Here is a 14318-nt window from a genome sequence, read left to right as displayed (position 1 = left end):
AAGGAAATTGCTGTTGTGCAGCTTCAGAACAGTCCTCATCATCTAGAAAAGTTGGGATACCTAAAGAATGAACGACAAACTAAGCATTTCAACAGCAGCCTTTGCAAAGTGTTTTCCTTGGGCCAGAAGAAAACCACGTTGACATTAACAGATAGTCTTTGTGGCCAAATTATTAGAAGTATCTTTCACAAGACAGAAAGAAGTATCCAGTACATACCCTGAAGCAATACTCTAAATGCCTCATGGGAAATGGAGAAGCAACAATAAAAAGTCTGTAAGAGTACTACGTCAATACTTGGAAGTCTTCGCTACGATGAGATGTTATCTAAGAGAGAGATAAGAAGGTGCTCACAATGTGCAGAATCAGTATCAATGGACCCTGAAAAATATTTATGAACTTAGTACCAAATAAGTTAAGACAGAAAAAACAGAAAGCAGTTGCTGGCTCTGAGTTCTGGAGAAGGCCTTTGAAGACAACATTTTGAACAGGGCTTGCGGCTTGTCTGTGGCACACAATAACAGTACTAAACCACCCCTTTCTTGAGTCGTCTCCATTATCAGTCCATTTCTGAGACAGTGGTAATCATTCACACACGCACACAAAACCAGCCAACACAACAGAGCTGAAAGCTGGGGAGCTGAACCCACAAAATAATGAAGAGGCATACTATGAAGAGTTGCTTTTCTTTTGATGCTATGCTGTCTACACCATCCTAAACAGAACCTTCCCCAGAAACAGCTTAGCACTAAAAAAACCCACTCTGATACAATGATGACACAAACAAGAACATCTTCTAAACTACTATTTCTTGCATAATTCTGTTTCAAAACTCCCTTTGCTCACAGAGGCAACTTCGCAGCCTCCCTGAAAAGGGCTACTTGATTACTTGTGATGGATGAGACAGACATACACTTTGGCAAGAAACTTGTACCCCCTTCTCTAGGGCCCTAGAGACACTGCACAGGAGGATCCTGGGTTTGGAGCCAGTTAAGCTCTGCCCATGTGTTAAATTTGCAACCTGGAGTCCCCATCTCTACAAATACAGATGCTTAGATGTGAACTTTCAGGCCTGAAAAATATTTATGAATGGTAGCAGAGGTACACTTCTGATGATCTATTATATCTAGCATGGCCCCATCACATGATTAACAGCATTTCAATCCAGGGCACTCTGACCGTACCTTTCTGGATGGAAATACTGATGGGAAGGAAGCTTCAAATAAAGCAGCTGCCAACAGACTGAAAAAAAAGCTCATAAATTCAATTAATCACATCGAGGGGGGGGAAAAGGGGGGGGGGGGGGGCAGCTACATCTTAGAAAAAAGGTTTTACTACAGCCTAACGAAGACAAGAAGCATCTTCATCTACAACCAAGAAGTGATTGGCATGAATTGAGATGTGCTTTTTATCCAGGCAGCAAAGAACAGAGCATGCCAAACATACGAGCCAGTTGGCACACTTGCACTGCACAAAACGCCTGAGTTCAGGCTCTTCCAGTGTATCCACACAGGAACGTGTATATGGGTAGCTACTTAAAGAAGTTCCATTTCCTATGGCTTACTATAAATTTCACTAAAAGAATATTTAAGATCACAACCATTTAGAAGCTTACGCAGTTCACAGAAGAAACAAAAAACCTCTTCAGCAAGGCTCACACTGGTTGATTTTAATTTTTTAAAGCAATGTTCCTCCATTTATTTAAAAAATTAAATGTCCCATCTAGCTACTTTGAAACATAAGATACAGACAGATTCATCAGTATAAAAAGGAAAAGGTGTAGGGTATCCCCAAAGGACTAAATATTTCCATTTTTACTCAAGGCCACTACACATTAACTTACTTGCAACAACTTTCTTAGTCTTACTTGAGAAGTTTCTGGTTCACAACTTGTTATATAGCCAATATAGTTTACCCCACCCAATGAGGTATGAACCACAGAACAAGCCCATAGAGACTATTCAAATAAATTACTCCAATTGTGAAAGGTTATTCAGCCTCATATGGAGGATTTCCATTGGTTACATTTTAGTATATGGCTAACATCTGAATGCAATAAAAACCACAATCAATTAGAAGTTACTTTCTCACCTCATACCATGAAAGTAGAAACAGGAGAACATGACAAGCAGCCTTCTACTTAACACGAGTCTCCTTAGATTTCTTACGTATCTTTGACATATACAGATGCCAAAGTTTTTTCTGCAAGAAACTTTACTATTTTATGTAACACCCAATGAAAGTGCTCCTTTAAAACTAACAGCAGTTCGGATGCAAGTGCATCCCTATTTTTAAATTTATTCAACTGACCCATCAATACTCACTCCTGCTTCCCTAAGAAAAGCACTGTTGAACATGTGTGTATGCTCATGCATACACACAGGGCAAGACAAAAATCTATCACTTGCAGTAAAACACACATCTAAAGGGAAGTTCCACAGTCATTTTAAATTAACCTAAATAAGAGTCAACTGCCAAAAAAAATAATCAGTGGGTTTTCATTCAGATCTGTTCCTTGATCTAGTTTGCTAAGCAGCTGCACAGAATCTTGCACCACCTTTCAGTGGAAACCTAGGTATTCTACAGCCAGCTTCAAGTACCTGTAAAATCACCTTTCCACTTGGCTTGCAACTGGCCATCTTGACCCAGCTAGCAGAAAATTTTTATTATTTACTTTTCTATAAAGCTAATTCTATGGTATCATGTTTAGTCAGTAACTTCAGCATTTCTCAGTGTGTGGTGGCTAAGCAGACATAATTCTCAGGAATTTCAAAGAGCTACCAGCTTGTAAGGACTGGCTAGCTGCAAAGCATTAACTCCACAGTACTGTATTTAAAACAAAACAGAATAAAAAGCAAAAAACTAAGCCACCCCAGAACCCTGGAAAGTTATAAGTTTTCTTTGTTCCCTGACCATCTAAGAAATCAGTTACATGTTTTGTAAGCAGCAGAGAAAGTAGCCTTCTATTAGATATGTTTCTTCAGAGCTGATCTACACCCTAAGGAAGTTCACACATTTTGGTTTATTGTATATTTTCATAGAAAGACTGAGATGCAAGAGCTTTATTCACTTTTAGATTTTTCTTTACACTTAGTTCCTTACAACTGAACACCTCCATTAATGACTTGTCATCACTTTCTAACATGAAATACATCCAATGCAGCGTCAGATACACTCAGAATTTAAAATTTCCTAAAAATCAGGCACAGCTAGAGCTCCTTTTTGCCCTGGATTAAGTTTGGAGGTGTGCTTTATTATATACATCATTGCTAGTAAACTGCATGTCTTCCTGAACAGTACCGCTGCATTTCAGTAAGTTTGTGTGTAATCTGTACACACTTGACTAGATACACCATCAAATCCTACTCCGATTTAGCATCTCTAGAGAATACTAACTTGCTGTAGAAGTGAAGACTTCTGTTGCTGTCCATTGCTGCTAGCACTGGTAACAGCTACTCCTGAAATAAAACAAGTGATACTTTTTTCTAGTGTCAATACCACCAATGACCACAGAGGCTATTTGAAATACTAAACTCCAGAAAAAAAAGCTTCCTCCATTTACCTAAATTATTTTAGTTTGTATTTGTCATTCAAAAAGTAACTTGTAACATAGTATTTTGTACACTTGCTCTGCTGAAACAGCATTATTTCTTTTTTAGGGCATGCTATGTACAAGCATAATGAACTGTAACATTTATAATACAAGTAGCATTTGATAAACATTGCAATTGTTTTGCAGTTTTGACTGAACCATGCAACATTTCTAGTCATATGTGACTGCATTAACCAGTTTTTGTGTCAAACATTTGCACTACAGACTTTGCACTTTCGAATTACTCTTAGGGGAGAGTACTCTCAGCTAGGGGAAAGCTCCTTGGTACGCCAGCTTTGCAGAGAGCAGACTACTCAAGCAGAATGGCAGATGAGTCACAAGAAGAACGTTCTTCATTAAAGAATTTACTGCTGCTTTGGAAAGGTCTAGCACAGGTATGTTTACACACTGAAAGTACAACTGCACAAGTTCCTTTGGAGCTGTGCGACAGTATTAGAAGTACAAGATCAGTCTCATGTTAAATGAGACAAACCTTAGGTAGGATGACTATAAATACAAGAGCCAGCCATGAATTTTAAGTGCTTCAAATGTAACAAGTTGAATATTTAAACAACTCCTTAAAAGTTATTTTAAAAGCAATACTCCTTGAATATCTTTATAAACAAACCATTAGGGCACCTATTTGGGATGGAAAAATGTAGGATTCAGCCAGACTTGGAAATGAGGTCTTAATTTTGATATTGCTGGGAACTGTCAGAATTGCTCAAGTCTCTTCCATAAAATGTAGCATCTTTCCATTCAGAAAATAATAAAAGTATGACTAGAGTAATTAAATAATTTTTCAAATTCAATCACACATCTAGCTATGTTATCAATATAAAGTTTAAATTCCCTCAAAAATTGAAGGAACTTCAATGAAAATGTATATTGGCTACAGGTGCAGAAAATACACTGCCTATAGTAAAGCTACAGAACACTTCAAAAGTACGAACATTAGTGTTCAGCTGTATCATAAATATTAACTAAATTGACTATGATGTTCGTATCAGATTTCTACATAGGCTACCTTTTTTGGAAGTGAAAGCTAACACAGATTAGCAGTTTACAAAACTGTCAATGAGAAGTTACAGAATTTGAACACTTTTGCGCAGGAACCTAGAGTACAGTAGGACAGCAACACCACCATCAGAAGAGACTTACTGTCCCAGGAAAACTCCCCCACAGCGGTCAAGCCATAAAATGCACAACACAATTAAAATAAAACCTAGGGACTGCACAAAAGACTAAAGGTTTGATTTAAGTTTCTTTTCTGATTTTATGCTTCCAAACACTGATCTTCCACTGCATTTTCAAAATAAGCTATAGAAATTTAACATGTCAGTCTACTACTACTGAAGTTTGCGTATAATTTAGAGAAGCCTACTCATTTATCTGCCATTTCCAATTACAGAAAGAGAGAGCTCTAGAAAAAACACATTGCTTAAGTGTATTAGACATCTTTCATCTAGGAATTAGCCCAAAAGGATAAACAGACTATAAACGGGATATTATTCTTCCCCAGACATACTGTTACAGACATTACGGAGCCTTATGAAACAGACTCTTACAGTTAGATAGTCATAAATCAGAAAGTTGTGCTAGGACAGCACTTCATATAAAGGACTGAGGATCTGAAGGTTACCTTTTGGTTTTTTTTTAATTCACACCACCCCAAATTAATCTACACTTAAGTGAACTGCAGATATCTGGTAAGTTAAAACAACTGACATTTTCTTGATATTAAGTGTAGTACAGAAGAAAAATAATACTAAAACGCAGAGATGATGGGCTAGCTCAGACTTAACTGTTCTAACAGCAGTCCTGGGTCTAAATTACACTAAAGACAACAGGTTGTAAGGTACAAATCAAGGAGCCACTCTAAAGCGACAGAAATACAGATACCAAGCAACACAATATAAAGTATTTTGTTACACATTTTCTCCTGAAGAGAGAGCGCTTACCTCATTTAACATACACCAGAGAGTGAAAGAAATGGGAAAGAAATGGGATAATGGTACATGAAAGTACTGACACCCACGAAACAGATTTTTGCTTTCATTTTCACATTGCCTTAAAACATCCAGAACAAGATTGTCTAACATGCTGAGCATTCCACATCAACTGACATTAGTGAATGCTTCTAAAGATAAACATCCCTGAAACCATAACTCCTGGGCTATATGATCAATGCCTGCAGAATTTGGCCTTGACATCTTACTGCCTGTTTTAAGTGTGTGGAGTATGGATAATACTTCTCCTCTGTATTGTACTGTGTCAAGACTAGTAACTTGTGAGATGTGACATAAGCCACAGCATATGAGAAAACTGCCAAACAAAAAATTTCTATTACACCACAGTTATGTAAATACATTCAGAAAAATAGTATTCCTCATTTTAGAGCACTTGGCTTTCCAGTTTTACTATTACTCCTAATGATCCAGTCATAGAACTGTTGACACAATGGAATAAGTTAACAACAGCAGCACAAGTTTGTACTGGAAGTTTTAAGACACTCGTAAGAACACAAATTCAGAGTAAACCAGTGTTCTAAGATGTCACTGTGGTCATCACACAACTAATTTCAAGAGCAACTGGTTTTTTGAAAGCTTTTGGACAAGTTTGGGGACTGCACAAAAGAAAGCAAATAATTTCATATAAGCAGAACATCAGTAGGAGCAACTATGAGCAGAGATGTTGAGAGCATTTCTTGTAGGTCTTCAGCTGGGTATTTGGAGCAGCTATTCCCAGTGTAGACCACTCACTAAAAAAGCTCTCTTGATAAAGTAGTTCATAAGTCAGCTGCTATACCTGTCAGCTCCTGGCTTACGTGTTACCTCAGGGACCCAAATTGTCAGCCACCAACATGTTTTACACTACCCATTCTCACTGTGGAGTGGAAGCATCTTATCTGGGCAGGACCTACAATGAAGTTTCTCATCCTTCTCCTTCCTCCACTTATTTTAAAGTTTCCTTACTCCTCCTTAAGACACAGTTATATAGTAGAAATTATATCTTTTGCTATGAATGTACCCGTTGTTAACCAGATCTCAAGCAAGTCCACTTACCAGATTTCCCCTCCTGGAATTTTAACTCAGAGACACTACTTTCTAAAACTTGAACTGACAGTCAGTATGAACAAAAGGCCATCCTTGGTTGATCTTACAGAGTTATTTCTTCTTAAAACATAGACAGATTCCTAGTAGAACTAGTGTTTTCCACTTCCTTACATAATCCACCAATAGTTCACAGAGGGCATCTAACTACAAAAACAGTTGCAACTTGCTTTAAATTACTTTAGCTTTCCACATCAAGGAGGGAAAATGCCTTCTTTCCTGAAAGGATTAAAGAAAGATCTTCACTGGAGACAGCCTACCTTCCTGTGTAGACAGTCTTACACCTTTTTTTGAGACTGTTGTTTCTGATGTTTCTTCCAGCCAGACATTTTCCTCATCCAGTATTTCCTCACAGTCTCCATGTTTTTAGTTACTCAGAAAAAGGGCACATGTGCACTAATGTCGAGCTTCAATGGAATCAACCAACGCACCTGCAACACAATCGACGCAAACCTTGATGTTGACTAATTGAAGATCTTCACTCTTTGGATTTTATCTCATGGATATAGAGACTAGCATGTATGGGGAACCAAAGAGTATTTCTGAATATTGCTCAAGCACAAAGAGAACTTTGGGGGGGGATGGGGGGGGGGGTGAGGTGAGGGTAGCATTTCAAGATCCCTCTCTTGAGGAACAATAACAAGTAAGACTGTTAGTTATTTCTAATACACCTGGACAGCAGTTTACAGAATGTGAAAAATACTATATCCCATGCAATTGATTATACTTCAGGTTATTAGCTTCCAGCAGAAACATTCTGCCAAGAGCCACAGCTACATTCATCCTGAACAGTAACTTTGCATGAACAACAGAACTCATAATAATGCAGTGGCACTCCTAAACACAAGTTTTTGCTTCTTGAATATGCCAAGAAGGCTACAGCTTCTTCCCAGAGCATATATTGTGCCAACTGTGTTTATTTTATTCAAGTACAAAGATATCAACATGATAAGCATAGTTTAAATAACCAAGTATACTTGCTATTCAGAAACTGGAAGAAGCCTGATAAAAAAATTTAATAACCCTCTATGCTATACAGCAGGCTTTTTAAATTAAAGGTTTAGCATTCTAGAAAACTGAGGAAAATGGCTATTTTGCTGTTTTAATAACAAACTCCAGAAACTAAAGCACTAAGCAAAGAATAAAAACTATAAAACCAGTTGTAACATAAAAGAGGAAGAGCCCAGTAGCTAGACAGTAAGTCTCCTATACCAGAGAAAAGGATTAAGAAACCCATATCAAAGTATTTCATATACACACAGACTGTATTGTGTTGAGACATTTTCCCCATAAATGCTCCATGTTTCTTAGCATGTAAATAAAACATACAGAGTCACATTTCAAAACCTTTCATTCATATAGCAGTACTTTAAGTGGTTACTATAAAAGGCTCCACAAATCATGAAAATGATACTTCTAAAATAGTATGAGAAGTATCAACTGTAAGTAAAAAATTCCTCTATATTCACTTTTTTAAAGCCATGTTTTGTTTAGATAACATTTCAAAGTTCTAGAGGAAAGCAGGATATCTTGTTAGTAAAAAAACCCCTGAAACACAAACGCACAAGTTTCCTTATGTAGGACAAATCTGCCTTTTTATTATAGCCTCCCCTGCTATCCTGCTATATATCCCACTTCCTTAGAATTAATTTATTTTAGTTAGTCACCTACAATTCTTATTTAGTCCATGGTTTAAAGTGACGAAGATGACAAATTCACTTAAAAATGCAAGTTACCTCCACAGTATGCTTATGAATTGATGATATAGAAGTTTAGTATTTTATGGCAAGATCAAGAAAATCAAGTGAGTAAATCTCCAAAGGCAGTATGAGACATACATGTTCTAAATAGTGTTCTTAAGTAGAAGACACTACTTTTTTCCAGGAATAACTAGTTCTTCAAAACACACTATCAACATTGGCCCCACTACACACAAGCAGCTTGCTCGTAGCACGTGAATTTTTTCTAACTCCTGCAGGTAGGTTTTTCAAATGAGGACAGCCAGTGCTTTCTATTTTCACATGTTCAATCCAACCATCTTTTAGAGACTGCTGCTGCAGAAATGGTTTGTTGAGCAACTGCACTTTTAACTATATAGCACAACGTATTAAGAAAAACAAATATGAGTACAAATTTAAAGCTGTACAGATTCAGAAACTGGTACTTAAACACCTGTGCTGTTCCTTCAGCAAAAGTGGCAACTGAAGGACAAGGGTGGAATGGACAATTGGGAACGTGAACCACTCTGGCCATGAGTCAGGGCCCTTAAATAATCCATTTTGAATTCCATGACACACACACTCATGAATCAGTTCCCTGAGTAGCATCATCTGCTGGAGTCCTACAAATTCTGTGCCTGTTACTCTCACCTTCAACACACAGAGTTGTGTTGCGATACAAAGATCATGAACTTCTCTGGCACAGAATTTATATGAATTAAAACTCCAAAATGAAGATGACAGATCATGGGACTTGTGTTTTCACCTCTCACAGAGCAGACTATTTTAGGGTAAAAGGCCATTTTCTCTTTAAATATATGCCATTGCAGTTGTTGCTTTAGAGTACTGGAAGGCAACAGGCACTTGGAATAGTGAGTATAAGTAACAGTCAATAAAAATTGAAGTACTGATCTCCAAAATACAGCACCTCACCTAAAGCCTAGCATATGGCATTTGTCAAGCATTAAAGACAACAGCTCCACTGAGCACCTCCCAACAATTATGCATTAACACAGGAAGGCAAGAGTAGGCACACAGCACACACCAGTGTGTCACACCAATAGTCCCTGCTGTATAACGTTACAAACATCAGCAGGTTTGCTGGACAAACCGTCTCCATCAGCATGCAACTACTCAAAGTGAACACAAGCTATCTGACCCGAGAAATAATCTGGATGCAATCATGACTTTACTAGAATTTTATCAGTATGTCTTTCTCTACTTTTCCTTCACCTACTAGATGAGGGCAAACTCAACTTCAGCAAACGTCTACATCAACAGCTTGGCCAAGTAACTGCTGATTTCTAAGAAGCTGAAAACATTCTTTACACAGCTCTTTCTCTTTACTTGAGACTACAAGCAGATGATCTCTGACAAAATACCAAATGCACAACTATTACATTGTCTATTAGAATTTGCACTGTGGAACACTGCAGAAATAAAGAGGGATGCCATATGTGCCACTGACAGCTCCAAAATCAAGAATGATGGATGGAGGACTGTACTGAAACAATGATTAGATCCCTTCATATCTATAGATAGCATCCTCAACCTAACCACATTTCATTCTTGAGTAAACAACCTGCACTTTTGGGAAGTGCCTACCTTAAACCAGCAATTATACATGCTTCACTTGACATGTAGTAAACCATGCATACACTCACATTTAACCTCACACTAAAGCAAGTCTGCAGTTATTCACCTGTGTTTTGAAGTTAATCCATTTCTAAAAGGCAGATTCTGTGACAAGTGCCTGTTTTTCACTTTGTGAATGGTCTCAGAAGGAAGAAGCAAGAAATTCTAGGAATTGATTAGGAGGGCTATGCTGGCAAAGGGATGTAAAAATCACAACTAAAGATTCCAAATCACAGTATCCACATTAGGGATCTCAATACTTCTGTATGTAGGCACTCATGTATATAGACACATCCATCTTTATTGTGCCTTTCTGCACTGTTTGCTATAGGATCTTGGTGTTGCCAGACTTGCATAAAACACACTTGTCCCAGTACTGAAGTACCAGTTGCAGACTAGCAAGTCAACAGCTACAAGCTGATCCTAGACTTGAAGGTGAAACCCAGTAAGATACTATCACAGAATCATTAAGGTTGGAAGAGACCTCTACAGGCTGCCTAGTCCAACTCCCCTTTATCAAACAGGGTCAGCTGAAACAGGTTACTCCTGGTCATGCCCATGCACATTTTGACTATCTCCAAGGATGATAACTCCACTGCCTTTCTTAAACAACCTGCTCCCATGTTTGACAACCCCCATGACAAAAGTGTCTTTTTTGCTCAAATATACTCTCTTGTATTTTAAATTGTGCACATAATACCTCATCTGTTCACTGAGCACCGAAGAGAAGCATCTGTCTTTTTTCACTCTTGTCTTCAGGTATTTATACATGTAAAATCCCACCGCCAGACACTCCAGTCCCTTTATCAACTTCATGGCCTTTCTCTGGACTCTTTCCAGTATGTCCATGTGGCTCTTGTACAGGGAAGCCCAGAACTAGACCCAGCACTCCAGATGTGTCTCACCAGGGCTGAGGAGAAGAGAAGGATCACCTCCCTCAACCTCATGGTGGTACTTTTACTAATGCAGCCCAAAATGCTGTCGACCTTCTATGCCACAGGGTACGTTGCTGGCTCATGTTCCATTTGCTGTCTACCAGAAGCCCCAAGTCCTTTTCTGCAAAGCTGCTTTCCAGCTGGTCAGTCCTCAGCCTGTACTAGAGCATGGGTTACTCCTAAGGTGCAGGACCTTTTATTTCCCTTTGTTAAACTTCCTTTCAGCCCATTTCTCCAGCCCATCAAGGTCTCTATGAATGACAGCACAACCCTCTCATGCATCAGCCACTTCTCCCAGTTTTGTATCATCTGCAAGGTTGTCGAGGGGTACACTCTGCCCCATCAACCAAGTCATTAACAAAGACGTTGCATACTACTGGCCCCAGTGTTAACCACCTGGGGACACTAGTTGGACTTCATGCTGCTGATCACAACACTGAGCCTGGCAGTTCAGACAGTTTTCAGTCCACCTTACTGTCTACTAAGCTGTACTTCAACAGTTTGTCTGTGTTATGGGAGACAGTGTCAAAAGCCTTACTAAAGTCAAGATAAACAGTATCAGCTGCTCTACCCTTGTCCACTGAGGTAGTCATTTTATCATGGAAGGCTATCGAGTTAGTCAGGCATGACTTCCCCTTCATAAATCCATCCTACCTACTCCCAGCCACACTTTGCACTTTGTGTGTTTGGTAATGGTTTCCAGGATTATTTGCTCCATCAGCTTCACAAGGACTGAGACGAAGCTGACTGGCCCATAGCCCCTCAGATCCTCCTTTTTGTACTTCCTGAAAACAGCAGTGACATTTGCTTTCCTCCAGCCCTCAGGAAACTCCATCCATCATGATGATCTTTCAAAGATTGAGTGGCAGTGCAGTGACACTGTCCAGCTCCTTCAGCAGTTGTGGATGCATCTCATCAGGTCCAATGGGCATGCGCACATCCAATCTCTTTAAAAGTTCTAGAACCTGATCCTCCTCTACTGAGATGTATGTATTTAAGAAATCAATGAAAGTGACACCCATATGCCCTCAAAAAAAATCACAGAAGATGCGTACATTCTCTATTGCTTTGGTATACCAAACTTGCTACTTATCAGCAACTCTCAGAAGGCTTTAAGAAGATTTACCACAAGTGTTCAGCTTTAAGTGAGAATCTCATTAAGAAAGATGACAAAAAGCATCATCATGAAAGGTGCTTTGAATATCTTTGGATTCTGCCTCATTAAGAGGCTTGGGGTTTTGTTGTTTTTTTTGTTTGTTTTTTCTTTTAGCAAAATAGCGAAAGTTGTCAATGAAGTCACTGACAATTGATATCTTCTGTTTTTCCTCAATACGTAACAGGAATCCACTCTTGGACATGTAAGAGAACAGATACAAGTGTCATCAAGACAGCACTAAGGGCACCAACTAGGTGTCAGTATCCACTGCCATTCTGTTGCACACAGTCAATTACAGAATATAAGTAAAGTGCCTTACTTTGAGTCTCCTTTTGATTTAAGAAGTGTCCTATCAGAGGAGTGAATGATACCTGTAAGATCAGAATAAAAGTATCACCATATCCAATGTTTGTCTTGGTTGTAGCGGATGTGGGAAGATGCAGGTTGAGAAAGAAATAAAAACCAACCACCTACTAAGTACCAGCTTGGGACATGTCTTCCTCCTGAGAAGACTAGGCATCTGCTGTATCTGCCGAATAAAGGCATAGATTCAATGCATGAAGGGAACAGTTTAAACTGTAGATTTAGTGTAAACACCACCATGATGGTGTTCTGCAGAGTGCCTTTCATTTCTAGGTAACTCTTCCCCCAGAATTCTTGCATTTTGTGGTAGAAATTATCCAAATAAAGTTAACATGGGGGGGGGAAGTCACAAGAAACAAACAAACACACACACACAGAATTACTTTAACGAGTTTCACAGAGCAGTAGGACATTCATTGGGATCCCATTCCTCTCAGCATCTTGAGCAATAATCAGAACTAAGTGTGTTTCAAGAGGAATTGTACAAACAGGCACAGGCTGGTATTTGAGAAGGTGACTGAACTCATAGCTGAGGCACATGTGTTTACCATGGAATCTCTGTAATAGTTCCATATTCTAAAAGCTATTTTAAAACCAGATATTCTTGAAGAAGAGAACCAGAAGTTGCTGGTATTTGTTTCAATACATGAAACAACTTCAACAAATTATAGAGACACTTCAAGTCTATACTCGTATTTTCCCCATCTTAGTTTCTTCCTTCAATTTAGCAGCCATACATTAATGTAGATGACTAATTAAAATTTGATTAACATAGATTAATTAAAGCATGTTCTTCTCAAGACTGAATTTTCTATTTTTCACAGAAAACAGCAAAACGTTTCTGAATGACAGATAGCAACTACCTAAAAAACACTACAAAAACGTCAAGAATATTATTCTTTTACCCATAGTTTGGTAAACTCATACTTTGTAATACACACTAATGAAATTATCAACTCAATCCAACATGCACAGCTACAGTAACAACTTACGCGGGAAAGTGGGTGAATTTAATTTTCTGAAGAGATATCAATTTTTTGCATTTTGCCTGTGACTGTTTTGCTACATGTAAAAGCTATTTCCCTGCACTTGTTCCATATGAGTGCCTCTAAGTGATACTTAAGACTCTGCTACCTGTTTTAGCAACCCAGAAGTTAGCTAATTAACACACTGAGTCAATCACACTGTCCTTACAAGACACTATGAGATCAGTTGAGCAAAACAAGTATTGGATCTCAGAATGCAGGTCTGTTGCTTAACACTAGTAACCTGTATAGGAAGGTCTCCGCTCTTGTTCAGACCAGCCATTTCCTTCCCTTTCTCCAACCCAAACAGGTAAGTACAACCTGGTGCAGTACTTTTTACATTTGTGAGCTTTGTCTTTTATGTAATCACATTCACTTTACACTAGTTTACCATGACCAAGAGTTTTCACATTTAAAAAGCCCCAGGCTATATTTACAGCATTCCCTAGAGGCTGCCATATAATGAATAGAAGGAAGACATCGCCAATTTCTTCACAACATACAGTGGCTACTTCAAGAGTCATCTGAAACAAGCCTACAGTGATGAACATTATTCTTACTTACTAAATATTTTTTTCAAGTAAGAACAAAGCCATCAAGACAGTGTTTCATCATCTGATTTCTCTAATATGTTGTAGGTAGGAAGTCATCCATGACTGAGTATCAGCAATGATGTACCACTGAACATAGTCTATATAGTATTACAAACTTGTTTTGAATGAGACACTGGAAAATACAGTAAGACTGGGTCTGACAGTCTCTATCACCCTCTAATTGTTCTCT

General features: G+C 38.5%; 1 protein-coding gene across 10 annotated transcripts in view; it reads right to left on the bottom strand.

Annotated features, from left to right (window-relative positions):
• The window catches only part of NAA16 (N-alpha-acetyltransferase 16, NatA auxiliary subunit), a 73599-nt gene that overhangs the window by 20022 nt on the left and 39259 nt on the right, over window positions 1-14318 (bottom strand). For 3 of the 10 annotated variants that reach the window (XR_008234986.1, XR_008234987.1, XR_008234988.1), the window contains exon 10: window positions 218-325. The exons of 6 other annotated variants lie outside the window; for them this stretch is intronic. The gene's annotated coding sequence lies outside the window, so the exon portion shown is untranslated. Of the gene's footprint in view, window positions 1-217; window positions 326-6963; window positions 7135-14318 lie in introns of all 10 variants that reach the window. One more of the 10 variants, XR_008234985.1, reaches the window with a different exon arrangement.

Source organism: Harpia harpyja, chromosome 4 (genome assembly GCF_026419915.1).
Source record: "Harpia harpyja isolate bHarHar1 chromosome 4, bHarHar1 primary haplotype, whole genome shotgun sequence".
NCBI lineage: Eukaryota > Metazoa > Chordata > Aves > Accipitriformes > Accipitridae > Harpia > Harpia harpyja.
The sequence above is the reverse complement of the archived record's forward strand: the minus strand, read 5'-3'. Positions and strand labels throughout refer to the sequence as shown.